Source organism: Perca fluviatilis, chromosome 4, assembly GCF_010015445.1.
Source record: "Perca fluviatilis chromosome 4, GENO_Pfluv_1.0, whole genome shotgun sequence".
Lineage (NCBI taxonomy): Eukaryota > Metazoa > Chordata > Actinopteri > Perciformes > Percidae > Perca > Perca fluviatilis.
Window position 1 is genome coordinate 30,379,001 of NC_053115.1, and position 10,009 is coordinate 30,389,009.

Sequence of the window (10,009 nt, forward strand, 5' to 3'; positions counted from 1 at the left end):
GAATCTACGATGCAAATAGTCATGAAAATAAAGAAACACATTGAATGAGAAGGTGTGTCCAAGGTGTGGCCTGTACTGTATATATATATATATATATATATATATATATATATATATATAGATAGATAGATGGAAGAATGTGTGGTAAAGGACCTATTTTGCCACTTGCTCTTAAGACATCCATTGCACATTCTTCAATGTTACATCCAATTTGGCCACCAGAGGGCAGATTACGCTCATCTAAAGTTTTACAATCTCCAAAGGACTTTAAGTGTAACTCTCGTCAAAATGCAACCTAGTGTCTTTTTGTGAATATACCCGAGTCAAACTTTCGTTTAAAAGCATAATTAGGACGGAAATGTCACTTTTAAGATTTACCGTATTCTCGTTTTCGATCAAATGGCCTTTTCGATGGGAGTGCTGGGGTCACTACTATGATAGCATCAAAATCGCTACTTTTAAAAGACTAAGAAGGCTCGACACAACATGAAACTTTGCTCGAAGTATCACCAGGGGCTCTGCACATGAACTCCAGCATTGAGAACATTGTTTGTGTACACAGAGTTTACTAAAAAAGGTTTTGAACAACTCACTTTAGCAGTTGTTGTTTACGCTCTCTGCCATCTTGCCAGTCAAAAAGAGCCGATCTCCGAATGCAAATGAACGGACTCCATAGGAGGAAATGTCAATCTTATATGAGGCTCCTTTTTCAACTACAAGGTGTTGGGTTTTAAAACGTTAAAACAATGCTTATGTTATGAAAACAATGTACTTTTGGATTAAATGTACTGTATGTACTCTGCAGCTAAATCTTATCAACTAACTAGCCTTAATCAGCATTTGTCTGCCTCAAACCTTCCCAACTTTCTAAAGAATTAATTAGGTCATGTCTGTCAATTAACATATAGACAGAAAACATTTTTCCCACAGCAGGAAGCAAACTTTTGGCTCCGGCTTGAAACCATCCCCTGCTGTGTTCAGACTTGATTAGAAATGCATATCTCTGTAAACTTGAATAGAATTGGCACTACCATGATAAATGACCTTTGTCTGTGACCTGGAGTAAATCTGAATTCAGAGGTGTGTCCTTATCCTGGGAGAGTTTTCATTCAAGGAAACACCCACAATTCCAAAGGAATATAATTCTAAAACTTACAATGATTCAGGGCTGCAAACTGTGACCCAACAGGGAAGCATGTTCTGTAGGCGCTGCTTGCAGTGTATTGTTTTGTCAAGTCACGGGACTGGTTCTTATGTGACTCCATCAGGGAGAAACATAGATCATTTCATCATTCTGTTTTATTAAATTTTTTGCTTAATCTTCAATTGGACCGAGCCTCTTCTTCTTCCTCAGAAATCAAACAATCACGTCTTTGAGATATTCTTAACAAAGGTCAATATTGTTTTTCACTAACGACAAAACAACAAATTATCCGTGCATTTATATGGTAATAAGCTTTAGGAGCTTTCCATCTTTACTCTTCTCCCTGTTACGTTGCGTTCGGAGATATATATGTCAATGATCGACACTATTTGACTGACAAGATGGAGGATAGCTTAAACAACAACTGCTGAAGTGAGTTGTTCAAAACCTTTCTTTTTAGTAAACTCTGTACACAAACAATGTTCTCAATGCTGGAGTTCATGTTTAGAGCCCCTGGTGATACTTCAAGCAAAGTTTCATGTTGTGTCGAGCCTTCTTAGCAGTGACGGACTGGGAACAAAAAACGGCCCTGGCATTTCCACCCACCAGCGGCCCACCGGTGGGGAGGCACGGAAAGAACACGCACTTTTGATAGCCCCAGTGATGGTGAACATAAACTCCCATGCTATAAACAACTGCACCAAAACATAGACTTATAAAAAAAAATTAATAAATCATCAGAGCCAGCCGCTCCATAATAATATAATATTCTGAAGTAGTCAAACTCCAAGTTTGTCAGCTCGGCTGCGGTTACTGTAAAACAAGCTTTACTGTGCCTACACTCCCTCCTGCAGCATTGGTCTCCATCTCTGTTGCTTCTGGTAATCCACATTCAGACCCACAGCATGCTTGTTGTTCTGTGTTGGTTAGTTCCAATGGTTAGTTACATAGATTCGTTATCCATGTCTATCTCTTCATCCTCCTCTTGCTGGTTTTGTTCTTCCTCTTCCTCATATTCCTCACTGTCCTGTCTTTCTCCCTGGTGTGCTGGCTCAGCTGTGTCGCTAACATGCTAGCTGTGTTAGCGCTAATGCTAGCTGAAGCTGCACTTGAGTTTAAAAACAAATCAGTCAGTTTGCAGCATTTTTCAACGTCAGCCAACAGTGCTCTCTTATATTTCTCTCTCTTTTTCTCTGGCCCCCTCACCCCCTCTTGTGTCGCACAACTTCCAACCACCACACTGACGCAGACCATAGACACATAAAGACGCAGACTAGTGATGACGAACTGACCGAAGAGCTGGTTATTAACCCGATTCGTGTCACTGAGCCGGGAGAATCGAGTGCCATACGTCAATGAACCGACTCACTCCTGTTTTTTACCTCATTAGCGCCTCCACTGGAGTGGTGGTAGAATCAATCAGGAAATGGGCTACCTCGAGCAGCACGATTCATTGGACCGAAAGAGTTGTTAAGAGAGTTGTAGAGCCGTGCACCCCGACTACTGCCGGAGTCTGCACTGCCGAGAGTCGAGACCGAATGTAACCGTTAACAACCGCTCGAGTATATAAGCAAACGGTTTGTCTAACGGTTCTCGGCAAGTTTGAGTTATTAACCAAGCCTTGTTTCTGATGCATCTTAGGGGATTGTGTTCGGAAATTCACACATTGATTGGGAAGTGCATCACATACAAATACACGTTATCTTAGTTATGTTAAGTTAAATGTTAGAGAAGTGAATGTTACAGGCTGCCAACCCACAACCGTCCGGTTGAACCGACTCGCGTAAAAGAGCCTGTTGTCACATCACTAACGCAGACGCGGTCCACTCGGCTCTACTTGATTCTGTCTTGAAATTCCCAGAAGGCATTGCTTCATTTTAACTTTTGCAAACAAATATTCAAATAAAAGAAATTCAGGTAGATTTGTTTATTTAAAACCATGCACATTTACGGTTTTGAACATCTGATCTGAATAAATAATTTTGCTACAAAACAATACAGACTGATGTAAAAGTTTGTGACTGTAGAGGGTAACCATGACTGATATCGAGAGACTCATATGTGGCATAAATACAAATCAGATTATGTAACTAGTAGGTGTGAAGGATTTGGATACATTTGGCTATCATTTAGCAAAAGAACTTTGTTATTGATGCTTGGAAGGGGTCCGAGAGAAATTATATGGGCCGCAGTTTACAATTAGGTGGCCGCATGGCTGTGACAATCATGCGGCTCTCTGATAGGCCAGCCGGCCCAAACGGCCCACGAGGTCCCGCGGCCCCTCTGGCATCTGCCCAAATGCCAGATTGCCAGTCCGTCACTGCTTCTTAGTGTTTCAAAAATAGCGATTTTGACTTTAGGGTTAGGGGTAGTAGTAGGCAATAGACACGCTGCTGTTAATGCTGACTCGCCTTTAGCATACTACATTTATTACAAATTTAACATGTGTTTAAACTTCACCTGTGGAAACTGACTTCACCTATAGAGGCTCTGGGTGTCATGGATGACCAGGAGACAGACTGGAGTAGTGAAGCAGATCTTTATTTGGCAATGATCCAACAACGAGCAGTGTGGAAACGAGACTAGACAAGGAGTGTGTGTGGTAGTGCTGCTTATGTAGGTGGTGGCTGATTAGTTGCAGGTGGTGGGTGCAGGTGGTGGACTGAGGATGAGGCTTGATGAGGTGCAGGTGTGTGTAATTAGGACTGAGGGGACTGGGAGCGTCTGATCTGCGTGAGTGACGAGGAGTATGAATCAGTGGGAGGAGTGTGCGCGGGAGAATGAGAAAGAGGGAGTGCTGGTGACAGTGAATGGGGAAACAAACAGTCAATGAACACCAACTAAAAGTCCAAGACACCCTGACATTAGCCCCCCACCCACAAGGCGCGACCCGCGCCGTAAAGGCAAAACACGGGAGGGGAGGGCAAGCCCGGAGACCGGAACAGGAGGGGGACAGGGCGAAGGCGGACGGACTCCCGGCCCTCCCCCAAGACCTGGGCAGAGCTGGCTGGAAGCGTGACCACAGCGGAGCCGGCTGGGGGCGTGGCCACGGCAGAGCTGGCTGGCCCACTGGCGGCCGTGGTGGAGCTGACTCCGCTGGAGGCCGTGGCGGAGCTGACTCCGCTGGAGGCCGTGGCGGAGCTGACTTCTCCGGAGGCCATGGCGGAGCTGACTTCTCCGGAGGCCATGGCGGAGCAGACTTCTCTGGAGGCCATGGCAGGGCTGATCCCTCTGGAGGCCATGGTGGAGCAGACTTCTCTGGAGGCCGTGGCAGGGCTGATCCCTCTGGCGGCCGTGGTGGAGCAGACTTATCTGGAGGCCATGGCGGAGCAGACTTATCTGGAGGCCATGGCGGGGCTGATCCCTCTGGAGGCCATGGCGGAGCAGACTTCTCTGGAGGCCATGGCAGGGCTGATCCCTCTGGCGGCCGTGGTGGAGCAGACTTCTCTGGAGGCCGTGGCGGAGCTGATCCCTCTGGAGGCCATGGCGGAACTGACCCCTCTGGAGGCCATGGCGGAACTGACCCCTCTGGAGGCCGTGGTGGAGCAGACTTCTCTGGAGGCCGTGGCGGAGCAGACCTCTCTGGAGGCCGTGGCGGAGCAGACTTCTCTGGAGGCCATGGCGGAGCTGATCCCTCTGGAGGCCATGGCGGAGCAGACTTCTCTGGAGGCCATGGCAGGGCTGATCCGTCTGGAGGCCATGGCGGAGCAGACTTCTCTGGAGGCCATGGCGGAGCAGACTCCTCTGGAGGCCATGGTGGAGCAGACTCCCCGAGCGGCCAAGGGAACCATGTAGGCGGGACCGTGGAGGTCCCCATAGGAGGCGCACCGCCCCTCCCCAAAACACTCTTGGGGAGGCTCCCCGGGACCATGTCCAGGACTGGCAATGAGGGCTTCGAGCCGGACGAAACCGGCGATGAGGACTTCGAGCCGGGCTGTACCGGGCGACGAGGGCCCGAGACGGGCCGGAGGGCGGCTTCGAACGGGACGGGACCGGCGACGAGGGCCTCCCGACGGGCCGGGACGGCGACGAGGGGCCTCGAGCGGGGAGCCGGCGGCGGGCCCCGGCGGGCAGCCGGCGGCAGGTCTCGAGCGGGCGACGGCGGCGAGGGCTTCGAGCGGACGGGACGGGCGAGGGCTTCGAGCGGGCGGCACCGGCAATGAGGGCCTGAGCGGGCGGCACCGGCGATGAGGGCTTAGGAATGTGCTAGCTAGCTGGGGTTCAGGAAGGATGCCAGCTAGCCTGGACGGGAAATCCAGCTGCCAGACTCAGGAAATGCAGTGGCCTGGACTCAGAATGCCAGCTGGACTCAGGGGAAATGCCAGCTGGCCTAGACTCAGGGAATGCCAGCTGGCCTAGACTCAGGGAAAGCCAGCTGGCTGGGCTCAGGGGAAATGCCAGCTGGCCTAGACTCGGGGAAATGCCAGCTGGCCTAGACTCAGGGAAATGCCAGCTGGCCTCGACGCTGGCCTGACTCAGGGGAAATGCCAGCTGGCTAGACTCGGGAAATGCCGTGGGCTGGGCTCAGGGGAAATGCCAGCTGGCCTAGACTCAGGGGAAATGCCAGCTGGCCTAGACTCAGGGGAAATGCCAGCTGGCCTAGACTCAGGGGAAATGCCAGCTGGCCTAGACTCAGGGGAAATGCCAGCTGGCCTAGACTCAGGGGAAATGCCAGCTGGCCTAGACTCAGGGGGGCCGCTACACGGCCGGGACTCTAGGGCACTCGAGAGCACAGGGACACTAGAGAGCTCGGGGACCCTAGAGGACTCTGGGGCACTAGAGGACTCTGGGACACTAGAGACAATAGAGGACTCGGGGACACTAGGGACAATAGAGGACTCGGGGACACTAGAGGCAAGGGAACTGCTACCTAGCCTAGAGTCAGGGGGAACGTAAACTAGCCTAGAGTCAGGGGGAATGCAAACCAACCTAGAGTCAGGGGGCATGCTAGCTAGCTGGGACTCAGGAAAGCTACTAGCTAGCTGGGACTCAGGAAAGCTACTAGCTAGCTGGGACTCAGGAAAGCTACTAGCTAGCTCAGGGTAAGGAGAGCCGCACATCAGCTCGGGAACAGAAGGGTTGCAAGTCTCTGCAGGGCAGTTGCTGTGAGCAGTCTCGGCTGAGCAGTCGCGGTGAGCCGTCTCGTCTGGGCAGTCGCGGTGAGCAGTCTCTGGCTTCTGGTCGACTGGGCAGACGAATGGCTCCCTACTGAAGTGCGCCTGAAGTGAGGACTTTGGCATCGGATCGGCTGGCTCTGGACCGGCAAGCGCTACCGTGAGGGAGGAACCACAAACCCAAAGGGCTCGGTCCAGAAACTCTCTAAAAGGCAGGTTGAGGTCCTTGAGCAGCAGCATCTGAGCAAGTGGGTCATCCAAACCCGACCAGAACTGCTGCTTTAAAAAGTCCTCCTCCCAGCTCTCGTTCTGATAGTAATGGAGGTACACCGCAACGAAATCCTCCAGAGTGTCTCCATTCTGGTTGAACAGGAAATCTTCCATGGCATCCTCATCCATTTTCGTTGTCATTGGTCTAGTCTTCTGTCACGGATGACCAGGAGACAGACTGGAGTAGTGAAGCAGATCTTTATTTGGCAATGATCCAACAACGAGCAGGAAGCAACAGGCAGGAAATCTGGTAGCTGGGTAGGCAGGTTTCAGAGCAGCAGCAGACAACATGATCCAAAGTACAGGTAAGGCAAACTTGGAATGACTAGGCTTAACGTGAGTGGTCAAAGCGTTGTGTGGAAACGAGACTAGACAAGGAGTGTGTGTGGTAGTGCTGCTTATGTAGGTGGTGGCTGATTAGTTGCAGGTGGTGGGTGCAGGTGGTGGACTGAGGATGAGGCTTGATGAGGTGCAGGTGTGTGTAATTAGGACAGAGGGGACTGGGAGCGTCTGATCTGCGTGAGTGACGAGGAGTATGAATCAGTGGGAGGAGTGTGCGCGGGAGAATGAGAGAGAGTGAGTGCTGGTGACAGTGAATGGGGAAACAAACAGTCAATGAACACCAACTAAAAGTCCAAGATACCCTGACCCTGGGGCAGCTCAGTCGCTCCAGTCTTTGCCGGGATGCAGGGCCACCACATCACAGCAGACTCACTGTGTGCGAGCCAGACTGTGCGAACGCCGCTCTACACGTTTGATGCAGGGACGTAGCTAAGTATTAGAGGGGCAGGGGGCTAAGATTACATCTACAATTATTATTTATTATTAATTAATATAAATGAATTGTTTGTTTCAATGTTTTAAGAAGCTTATGGACATAGTAGCAGTTTGTTTTTACAAGCACAGTTTTTTTGAACACCAAAGTTAGGGGGGACAGCTGGGGGGGGGCAAAGCCCTACAATGGGGGGTAAGCTGCACCCCTGTAGATCCGCCCCTGCTCCCAACTCATAAAATACGGATGTTTGGGCAGAAACAATGCAAAAAGTACCCTTCAGCGTGTGTGTAGAACGCACCGGGGAGAGCAGCAGCCACACAGCGTTTGAAGATGACGTAGCACTAAGAGCGACTACGGTAGCAAGTAGGATGAAAGCCCAAAAATCTGCATAGGGAGGTTGGTTGGGGTGGTGGATGGGTCAAACAGCACAGGACTTTCACCCAGGAGACCAGGGATTGTGTCCCACATGTGACATTTCCTAAACCCAACCATTGCTTTCTTCTTAATAATGTGACGGTTGGGTTTAGTAACTTTTCCTGAACTGTCCCGTTCTTCTTTTGGGCCAAAATTCGAGCAAACTATTGTAGAAAGCTTGTGGAAGGATACCCAAAACGTTTGGCCCAAGTGAAACAGTTTCAGGGCAATTCTACCAAATACTAAGGAAGTGTATGTATACTTCTGACTTTGATGAAAGTGATAAACAAAATACATAAAAATTCTCCCTCGCTTGATTCTGACATTTAACAAATGCAAAAAATATGTTAATATGTATTTATCTAAAACAGAAAAAGTTTACTCTGATTTAATGTATGACAGTAAAGAAATAAATGTTTTGTGTTTTTTTTTTAAGTGTATGTAAATATCTGGTTTCAACTGTAAGTGTATGCACCCTCACTCCTACCATAACACGTGGGAAGGTAGTCTTCCCACTTATGGCTGCTGTCAAAGGCTCTATGACTAAACAAAAGAACAAAGGAGAAAGTGGTGAGCCCTGTCTTGTTCCCCTTCCAAGAGCAAAAAGCCTTCTTCAAGGTGTAGGCCCCTTTAGTAAAAATAAAAAATAAGAAAAACATTGGTGTGCAAAACAGAAACAATTGTAGATTTACTGATTATGAAAATTAGTTTTTTTCTTCAAGTTGTGAGCACTGATTATTTCCCCCTGATCAGTCATTTAGTATACAGCTGCATTACAGCACCACTTTCCTGATACAATGTCCACATTGTTTTAAAGTGACTATTTCTTTCTGTAGGAGGTCAGTCTGAACAGGTCAGGTTGCGTCTGTTAAACAATATTAAGTGATTGTGCCAGCTTATGAGTTTGATCTTATCAGTTTCAACAGAAACATTTGTAAATTGTGCAACTTCACTGTAATGGGATAGGCTGGTGAGAAGGCACTGAAAAACTTAAGATAGTCTCTTAGGTCACATAAGGATTCTTGTATAAAAATATTTTTAAAATGCAGAATCATTGTGAGAATTTTACAGTATATAGTAGGGGTGGGAATCACCAGAGGTCTCACGATATCATCACAATACTTATGTCACGATACAATATTATTGCGATTTTAAACATGCTTTACTACCTTTTTTCCAACTTCCCAATTTCAAATTATTTTCCCAAAAGGAAACTTTGTCAACATCTGTTTTATCTAAAAGGATACATTTCTCTGTTTGTTCATCTCACTTCCACATCACAATGGGATTGTCATGCAGACAAACTGACCACAACATATATAATAATAGATCAATACTTTGCGTCTGTGTATCGATACAGTATTGCCACGGAAAATATTGCGATACTATGTTGTATCGATTGGGTCTTTTTTTTAAAGCTAATTTTACCATGGTGCTTGGTGGTTTGCTTTGTAACAATGCATCATACGTATTCAATCTGCAAATTTATTTTCTCATCATCTTGAATTGTTGGTCGAGGAAGACAAACTGAACAGCAACAAAATTTGCAACTTTGTATATCATGCCGTAAGATTTCCCACAAAGAGTGTTCAGGGAGAGGTCGCTCGTAGAAATGAACCTACAGAGAATGATCACCAATCTGCCACTCCCCTCGGCTTTACTGAGCTTTATCATGAGTTTCAGCTCATTGTTTAGCTGTCCGACAGCAATCTTACTGTTTGTTTCACTCTCACCACTCTCATGGAGTCGCTCTACTCACAGCAGGCAGCTTATTTCAAAAAGCCGTAAAAAGCCACTTTAAACAGCACACTCTGAACATAGTGGAGCAATTAGCAGCTAAAGAGCCAGATAATTTCCTCTAATACAGAGCTGAAAGAGAGAGAAAATTAGACTTACTCTTACATTCATTAGATGGACAGAAATATGACCCCAAATGAACTATAAGGTTGCTCCGTAACTGCTTGATGTGTAGGCATCTGTTCAAAATATCAACTTAAAAGTTGATATATAATGTTGTATGTTGTGTTCACAACTTGTTTTAAAGTGCAAACAAAATCTGTTATTGCAGGTTTAAAGTTACCTGGAAATGCAAAAAAAATCGGTACAATAAGCTTCTGCATTAAAATAGTTTAGACTGAAGCAATGATAAATGCATATGTATATGAATATGTAACCTTCAGTCTGATCACAGATACAGCGTTTAAACCTCCTAGACGTAATGTATGTAAATTTGAGATGGGGTTGGGCTTCCCAGGTATTTTGAAGTCAATAAAAACTTAGTCACCTGTCAGA